The sequence below is a fragment of the Chrysemys picta genome, chromosome 7 (assembly GCF_011386835.1).
Source record: "Chrysemys picta bellii isolate R12L10 chromosome 7, ASM1138683v2, whole genome shotgun sequence".
NCBI classification, from domain to species: domain Eukaryota; kingdom Metazoa; phylum Chordata; order Testudines; family Emydidae; genus Chrysemys; species Chrysemys picta.
Window position 1 is genome coordinate 33480476 of NC_088797.1, and position 8374 is coordinate 33488849.

The following is an 8374-nucleotide window of genomic DNA, read 5'->3' on the forward strand; positions in this document are numbered from 1 at the left end:
CCCCTCAGCTACTTCTCCAGCAGCCCTCAGACTCTCTCCTTAGCACCACACTGGAGCATGGACATGAGGGGAGAGTGCCCCTACTGAGCCCCCAGCCCGCTCCCTGCATCACAGTGCCCCCTGGGACTGACTTTGAGAGGAAAACACCCCCTGCTGACTCCCCAGCTCCCCGCAGCACTGCACCCCCTTAGCATCGCAGCACTGGGGACAGCATTGACTGTGAAGGAGAGCGCCCCCTACTGACACCCCAACTCCGCTAGCACCACACTGGGGCCAGCACTGACTGCAAAGGGAAAGCACCCCTCACTGAGCCCCCCACATGCCTTCCTGTAGGTCTCCCATCCCCACTGCACATGCCTTGGCCAGCCTCTTGGACCGGGCACCGGGACTGAACCAGGGAACCACCCAGATCTAAAAGTGGGAGAGCTCACACTGACTGTGGACCCATGCAGCACGCTGCCTGGCGGGGACAACTGTAGCTGGCTGCAAGCTCAGGGTTACCTGCCCAGGCGCTCTGGTTTGAAGCAAAGGCTGGGGGTGTGTGTGTGTGAAGGTGATTCCCCAGCCCTCAAGAGACCCACCCCCATTTGCGCCTCTATTTGCAATTCCTTTTAAGCCACACTTCAAATTAAAGGAGCAGCCACTGCAGAGATGGATTCCAAGTGGGGACTCCATCACTAGCTGTGATGAAGTGGGGGATTTTCTTATCTTTTCGTGGTTTTCCAGGGGGTTGCATGCAGAGGGGGTGGGACTCAGTGCCCCTGGGTGTTACTGGTTTACCGAGGTGAGGGGAGAGGGAGTTTGTTGTTGCAGAGGACCGGAGAGGAAACTTGGGGTCCCAGTCAATGGCCTGGAGGAGGGACACCCCAGCGACTGGTGACCCTCACCGGAGACCCAGCTCAGGAGTCGCAGCCAGTTCTGGCCAGTGGGAGGACAATGGGCTGCGAAGAGAGGACCCCAGTGACCTGACCAGCCGGTTCCAGCCAGAGGGGGTCGGAGAGGAGAGGAGGCCAAGACGACCCTATTTACCTGGAAAGAAGACAATGGACAGAGGCAGGGCCTGGGGCTGGTGATCTCAGATGCCCAGCTGGGAAGCAGGGGGGCTCTGGGCTGGAGAGGGGGAGCAGGCAGAGCCCACCTGGATGCAGGGGAGACTGGGATGTGCTGTGCTGAGGGAGGCCAGGCCTGAGGGTCAGAGGGTTTCCTATGCTGTGTTCAGTCGCTCAGTGAACCCTCCTGCGTTAGGCTGGCTGAGAGTCACTCTGGTCTAGAGAACAGGGTTGCATCATCCCCTTCGGGGTGGGGAGTGTGGAGGCCCCGGGGGTCCAAAGCAAGTGGACTCCCTGAGGGGGCCCACAGCGAGAGACAGACGTGCTAAGGCTCAGAGAAGTGCAGCTCCAGGAGGTGGAGGGGCCTGACCCTGAGAGAGAGTGGACCCCCAAGAAGGGCTGTCTCACTGAAAGGGGCACCCCCCACAGACCGCACGGGGCCAAGAGTGGGCACAATCTGTGAGTCCATGACACTAGACCTATGGGCAACAAACCCACAGCTGGGCCCCGAGGACTGGCCACTGCCTTGGGAGACTTCAAACGCTCCCTGCCATCATCTCCCCTGCTGCACTCGCTGCTTCACCACCAGCCCCGCTCCTCACAGTGCCCCCTACTGGGCGAGGCCGGGAATAGCCGGGAGTTCCCCCCAAGCCAGCTCCTGCCCTGCTCCCCACAGCTCTGTGTGGAGCATGTCCTGGGGCCAGGACTGAGGGGCATCACAGGGCCGGTGGGGGTGTGTGGGGGGAGGAAAGTGCTGACTGCAGGGCTAAGAGGAGCCCTTAGCGTGACCTAGGAAGGTCAGAGTGAGCCCATCCCATCCCCCACTTGCCGATAACAACCCAAGACCACAAGCACCTGGGCCCAGCCGAGCCACCCCCCAACCAGGGGGCCAGGGATAGAACAGAAGAGCAGGGGGCGTGGGCGGGGAATGGGACACAGATGGGGCCTTTCCCCTCTAGGGGGCGCCGGCTCTGATCTGGTACCAGGGCGGGGATCCGGCTGGGTCAGGGGGGCAGGGAACGAAACACGAGCCAGAGCCGGCTCCAGTCCAACCCCATATGCTCTGTTAGCTTCTAGGCTTTATTCCTCTCATACAGTGCAATGTGTTCAGCGTGGGGGGAGGGGTGACAGTGCCAGCTCAGCAGGCCCCACAGGTCCCTCCAGCCTCTCTGCCCCCCACACAACTCCCTCACATCCCCAAACTCCCACAGAGCCTCCTCACTCCTCAACCCCATCATTCGAACACAGCCACGCCCTCCCCAGCCCTCCACCTCCCGCACCCCCTTCCCCCAACACTGACCCATCACCCCGCCCACAGGGACCTCTCCCTGGGGTCCGTTCACCCCTCGCCTAGCCCGAATGATGGGGGGTTGTGCCAGCTGCCAGGCTGAGACTTGACATATTCGTTACACACACAGGGCCCCAAACAGCTGGGAATGGAGTCACCCCACCCCCATCGACGAAGCATCGGCCTAGGGGGTCAGGAGCCCCCTGCAGCTAATGGCTGAGGGTGGATGGGGGTCATTTGTCCTGGGACACCTTCTAGACTAGCTTTCAGATCTGCTGGGAAAAGGGGCTCTGTGGGGAGCCTTGGGGTAACCTTCACCCTGGAATCCAGTGAATCAGAGAGCAGGAGCAGAGCATGGGCAGCCCCAAGCCAATGCCCCCCCTTTGCCCCCAGCCAGCTGCTTTGCAAAACCATCACACACAACAACAGACTGTCTGCTGAGTAGGAGACCAGGGCTGGGTAGCAGGGGACTGCAGGTCAGGAGTGAAGGGCACCAGCAATGCTGTGGGGGGGAGAGAAGAGGGGGGAGCCTAGGGCTGGGATAGCAAGGGGCTGCGGGTCAGGACTGAGGGGGGCACTAGCAGAACTGGAGGGGGAGCCCAGGGCTGGGATAGCAAGGGGCTGTGGGTCAGGAGTGAGTAGTCCCAGGAGGGGCACACACAGACCAATCCTTGCATGCAGATATTGTGCAGCTGATGGTCAGTGCCCAAGCTGCTAGGGGCTTGTCTGCCCCCCAAGCCACCCCCCATCTGCAGGATGTGAGACGAGCACCCAGAGAACCAGTTACGCACCAGACTGACTCATGCCCAGTAGCCCATCCCCAGCAGTGCCAAGGGCTGCATGCCCAGGACCAGCTCACTGTGCAATTAGCTCTGATGGCTTGGAGCAGGAAGGCTGCTCCCCCCCAGGCCCCATTGCAGCAATGGGATGGGGGTGCCATGCTGCTCCCCCACAGGCCCCATTGCAGCCCCCAGGGTGTGCTGTGCCACCGCCTCACTCCCTCCAGGCCCCACTGCATCCTCCCCAGCAAGGAGGTAGTCCGGGGCACTGTGCTGCTGCCTCCTGTGCCCCACTACAGCCCCCCAGCATGGCAGAAGAGTGCCAGGCCCCCCCCTTAGGCTGGGCATGGAGCAGCCACTGGTTGCTTAGCAGCCCTGGAGCACAGTCGGCTGTTAGGGGAGGCTGGGGTAGGGGGGAGGGCTGAGCGACCTTTCCTGCCCTTGCATGGCAGAAGCAATTAAATCAGTGAATGCAGAACCAGGGTGTGGGGGGGGGGTGTCTCGACAACAGAGCATGGGCTGCAGCTTGGAGCCTCCCCCAGGGCAGAGGGAGGGAATGAGACAGGCACAGAGAAGACGGAGGGAGGAGGGTGATCCCTGGGCAGAATCCCACTTCGGACTGCTATGAACTGCCCCAGGGCAGCACCTCCCCAGCTGCTGCCAGCCTGAGACACCGACACTCCTAGGGTGGGGCACGGCAGGTCCTAAATGATGCTCCTGCCTCGCTCCCCACAGTGCCCCCTGCTGCGAGAGGCCAGGGCTTTAGTAGCCGGGATTCTCCCCCCACAGCCACGCTCCCTGGAGCATCTCATTTATGAGTGTAAAGTGATTATTATCCCCTCCCAGGCCCCCCCCCCCATCCTGTGGCTCCTGCTCCCACTGACTCCAATGGCTTTGCTACTAAATGTATCTGTCCCTCCTGGAAACACGTCCTATGGGCCAATCCTGAGCAGCCGCCTCCCCCACTCTCCACTGAGAACTGTGGGGACCCAGGCATCCAGCAAGAGAAAGACATGCCCTGCCGGGCAATCAAGGACTGTGCAGCAGGGAGCAGGGCGGGGGCCCCGGTGGGGCGCTCTCCCCTTGCAGCCTGTGCTGACCCCAGTGCCTCAGCGCAGTGCTAGAGGGCGCAGTGCTGCAATGGGTGCTGGCTTTTGGATGAGAACTAAAACCAATGGTCTAACCCGCCTTAGGCATTACAATTCCCGGGGCAACCCCCCTCCCCACAACGCTGTGGTTTGAAACCTCAAGTCCTGGGCAGGTGCCAGGGATGCCAGTCTGACTCTCTGAATATTCTCTGCTCTTCAATTGGATGCAAGATACTTCCTGTCTTAAACTGCTGAGCAGTATTGTTACACATTCTAAGAGATGCTATGCCCCACCCCAGAGGCGGCACCATCTCAGCATGGGCAAGGGACACCTGCATTGACTGCCACTGAGTCCCACCCCAGATAGGGTGACCAGACAGCAAGTGTGAAAAATCGGGACAGGCGATGGGGGGTAATAGGAGCCTATATAAGAAAAAGACCCCAAAATCAGTACTGTCCCTATAAAATCGGGACATCTGGTCACCCTAACCCCAGAGGTGGCTGCATCTAGCGCCGGGCAAGGGATCCTTGTGTAAACAGCCCCTGCGCCCCACCCAGAGGCAGCCTCATTTCAGTACAGGACAAGGGATTCCTGTATAAATTCCCGATTTACTCGGGAAGTCCAGACAACTGAGCTGATTCCTGTAAATTAATAAAATTGCAGAAAACATTAAAAAAAAAGACAAAGCAGAAAAGTCCGTGTGTTTGTCAGAGCTGAGATCTCAGATCCAGTGTGACAAGCAGGTCAGAGGGTTACAGACAAGACCTCATTAGGAATCCAAGCCACGGCACGTCTAGGGGGTCCTGCCCTGGCCTCCCCCCCAACCAGGGCATAGCGTGTGTGTGTGGTGGGGATTCATCCTCAGACTGGTACATTCAGAGAAGTGCATGCATGATAAGAGCCATCTAGTGCCCTCCACAGGGCCCAGGGTGCCCAGCTACCGGTCGAGGATGGTGGGAGCACAGGGCTACAGGGTGAGAGGAAAAGCAGCTGTGTGGTTATCATGAGCCTTGGGGGAAGGAGGGAGCGAGACAGAGGAGTGGAGCTGGAATGAGGGGGATGGAATGAAAGCACATGGAGGAACATGGAGGACAGATAGCTAGAAACACGGCCAGAGACAGCTGGAAAGCTAGAAAGCGGAAAAAGAAAACCAGCCTGAAGAATGAGCGAACGGACAGACCGTGAAGGCTGAAGAAAGAACAAACAAGCGAACGGATGGAAATGCAGGAGAGCAACGAGGAGAATGAATGAATGAGAATAGGAGAAAACAGCCCAGAGGACACAAGAGCCAGGAAAGGCAGAGCTGGGCCGGGCCAGGCCAGGCCGGGGGAGGCAGCCCAAGCAGTTGGCCGAGGGGATCTCTTCACACAGCTTCATTCCACGCGGCATCTCTCCCACCCGATGCCCGGCACCAGGAACGTGGCACGTCCTGTAAGCACGAACGCTGCCTCCTGCATTTATCCAGCATTCCCTCCCCCGGTGCTGAGATGCAGCTGCCTCTGGGGTGGGACGTGACAGGTGTTTATACAGGGATCACTTACTAATGCTATCTACGCCTGCTAATGCTCCTCACTAATACTACAATTACTACTACCCACTAACTACTAATACCACCTACTAACACTGCCCACTGCTTACGCCATTTACTTGTATAGATTGCTAATCCGCCTACTAGGATACGCCTTACAACGCTATCTATTACTAACACCCCTTCCTACAAACATCACCAACGCACTGTCTCCAAGGAAAAATAATCTGGAAAAACTGAAGGGGTGACTATAAATTGGATGAGTTCATCCAGATTAAAGCCCTGTGTGGACACTCTCATTTGGAATAAAAGTGGCTTGAATTCAGAGCTTTTTCAAGGGTAGATAATTAATTTGGCGTCAGGGAGGTGGCGAATTTAAAGCAGATTGGCCATTCCCGACTCATTCTGGGTGTGGATGCTCTAGGTCTGGAGACAGAGATCCACCTATGGAGTTTCATCAGCCACAAATGCATTCGTAAACAAGCCTTAAAGCTAAAACAGTCATGCCATTTTATTCCAAATGAGAGCATCCACACAGGGAGTTAATCCAGTATAACTAGACCAGTACAATAATGCTGGTAAATTGCCTTGTTAACACTACTCCTTCTCCCATAATACCCCTCCCTACTGCTGCGAGCAGTAGTGTTTACTTGTACTGTGCCACAACCACCTACTAATCCTGCATCCCAATACTGCTCCCACCTGCTCATGCGAGAGCGGTTGCCCACGCAGCTCTGGCCGCTGGCTGGTGCGCAGACCCCGCAGCCCAGGGTTCTCTGATCTTTCCTGTCTCTTTCCTGGAGGTGTTGGTGGGCTGCAGACTTGGCTGACAGGCATTGGTTTATTCACCTTTCGATGCCTCATGTCCCTGCCTGTCTGTCTGCCACCCCCCGGCCCCCACTCTGCTGATTAAATATTAACGGAGCTCTCATCCCTAGCCTGTGGGCCCCAGGGCTGCTGTCTGCCAAGGCCCTGGACATGCTGCCCCAAGGCATTGCTTGACTCTGCACTGCCTCCAAAACAGGAGCATAGCACCCCCTGCAGGATGCCCCCAGCCCTGCACTGTTACCACACACGGGACAGGGGGAATCTGAATTTCCCCCCTCAAATACTGCATGCCCAGAAGGAGTTGGAATAGTCCCCCAGTTAGCACTGACCCCAGTGTGAGCCTGCCCTAGGCTCCAGCCCACACCCCATCACCCTCACGGGACACTCTGGTAACAACCTTGTCCGGCACACAGAGGGGGCCTGGCTATCGCCCCCATCAGCACCCCCTGCAGAGGACTCCGCAGCACTGCGCTGTTATCGCAGGCGCACACACACACTCCCCTGTTGGGCGCTGCATTGCCAATCCCCCACCACTGCCCCCTGCCCAGGCCTGCGAGCACAGCAGGCTGCTGGAACATGGCAGTGGTCAAGGGCAAAACAGCAAAATCCATCGTCCTCAGTCACCATTGGGCAACAGAATGTAAAGAAAAAACCTGGGGGCCTTTCTCTCTCTCCGAACACATCGGTATCAGCCTGGTGCCAGCAGACGGCTCTGGGTGTCGGGTTCTTGTCGCACCACAACCACGCACACACCCCCGGCTCCCGCATCGCACTGGGTGCCACACACACACAGCTCCCACGGCACAGACCTCCGCAGCCTCCTCATTGCACTGGGTGCTGCTGAGACCCCTCCCGTCCTGGCCCTCTCATCACACAGACCCCCCCGCAGTCCCCTCATTGTGCCACGCTGTGACCCCTCATCATTCCAGGTGCCTTGCAGAACTTCCCGACCATGTTTGGGTGCCCTGTTGTGCCAAGAACTGCACAGACCCCTGTCCAAGACGAGGCCCCTCACCACCATGCCATGTGGCGCACAGCCCCCCAGCCAGCCAAGCTCTGGGGCCTCGCTGCCCCAGATGCTACACAGCCCACATGACCCAGGTCAGGGCTGCCCCCAGAGCTGGCGCTGCACCGACACACAGTGAAAGCCAGGCCCTGCCCGATCGGTTCACAGGCCAGACACAGAAAGGATTCTTCTCCCTGTCTGACTGACAGGGAAACTGAGACACAGAACAATGATGTGACTTGCCCCAGGTCACACAGGGCATCTGCAGCAGAGAACCGAACCCCATTGTCCCGAGTCCCCCACCAATCACTTACCCACCAGGCCCCCTTCTGCCTCCCCAGCCACTAGCCAACAGGGCACCACTCCACCTCACTTTGCTGGCCCCCACTCCGCCCGGCTGGGCCAGTCCTGTCCAGCAGTGGCTGGCACTGGCCCGCTTCAGCCTCGCGGTACCGCTCCAGGGGTTGCATCAGCAGGTCCAAAGTTCTCAGTCGGAGGTTACAAGCACATCCATGCGCCCCCACAGCCAACGGGGCAAAGCAGGCCCCTGGTGCCAGGGCCTCAGCAGCCGCCAATGCCCTTGGCAGAAGCTGTGCCCAGAAAGTCCCAGCTCCCGCATCCCAGGCAGACAGAGCGGCACTCTCAGAAGGGTTCCCTAAGATGCACTACCTCCCCGCCCAGGGGTAACAGAACCCAGGAATCCAGGCTTTCCCCACTCCGCCTCACTCCCTAGGAGCAGGGCCTAGGAGTCCTTCCTGGCTCTCTCCACATACGCTCCCGCCCCAGCCCCTAAACTCCCCTCCCCCA

At 58.9% G+C, this 8374-nt stretch overlaps 1 protein-coding gene across 30 annotated transcripts in view; it reads right to left on the reverse strand.

Annotated features, from left to right (window-relative positions):
- The window catches only part of NRXN2 (neurexin 2), a 316444-nt gene extending 308407 nt beyond the window's left edge, over positions 1-8037 (reverse strand). For 12 of the 30 annotated variants that reach the window (XM_065553031.1, XM_065553027.1, XM_008179691.4 and 9 more), the window contains exon 1: positions 6436-6589. The gene's annotated coding sequence lies outside the window, so the exon portion shown is untranslated. Of the gene's footprint in view, positions 1-6435; positions 6597-7881 lie in introns of those variants that run through there. The other 18 variants (XM_065553034.1, XM_024100300.3, XM_024100297.3 and 15 more) reach the window with 9 other exon arrangements.
- Between the last annotated feature and the right edge of the window lie 337 nt (positions 8038-8374).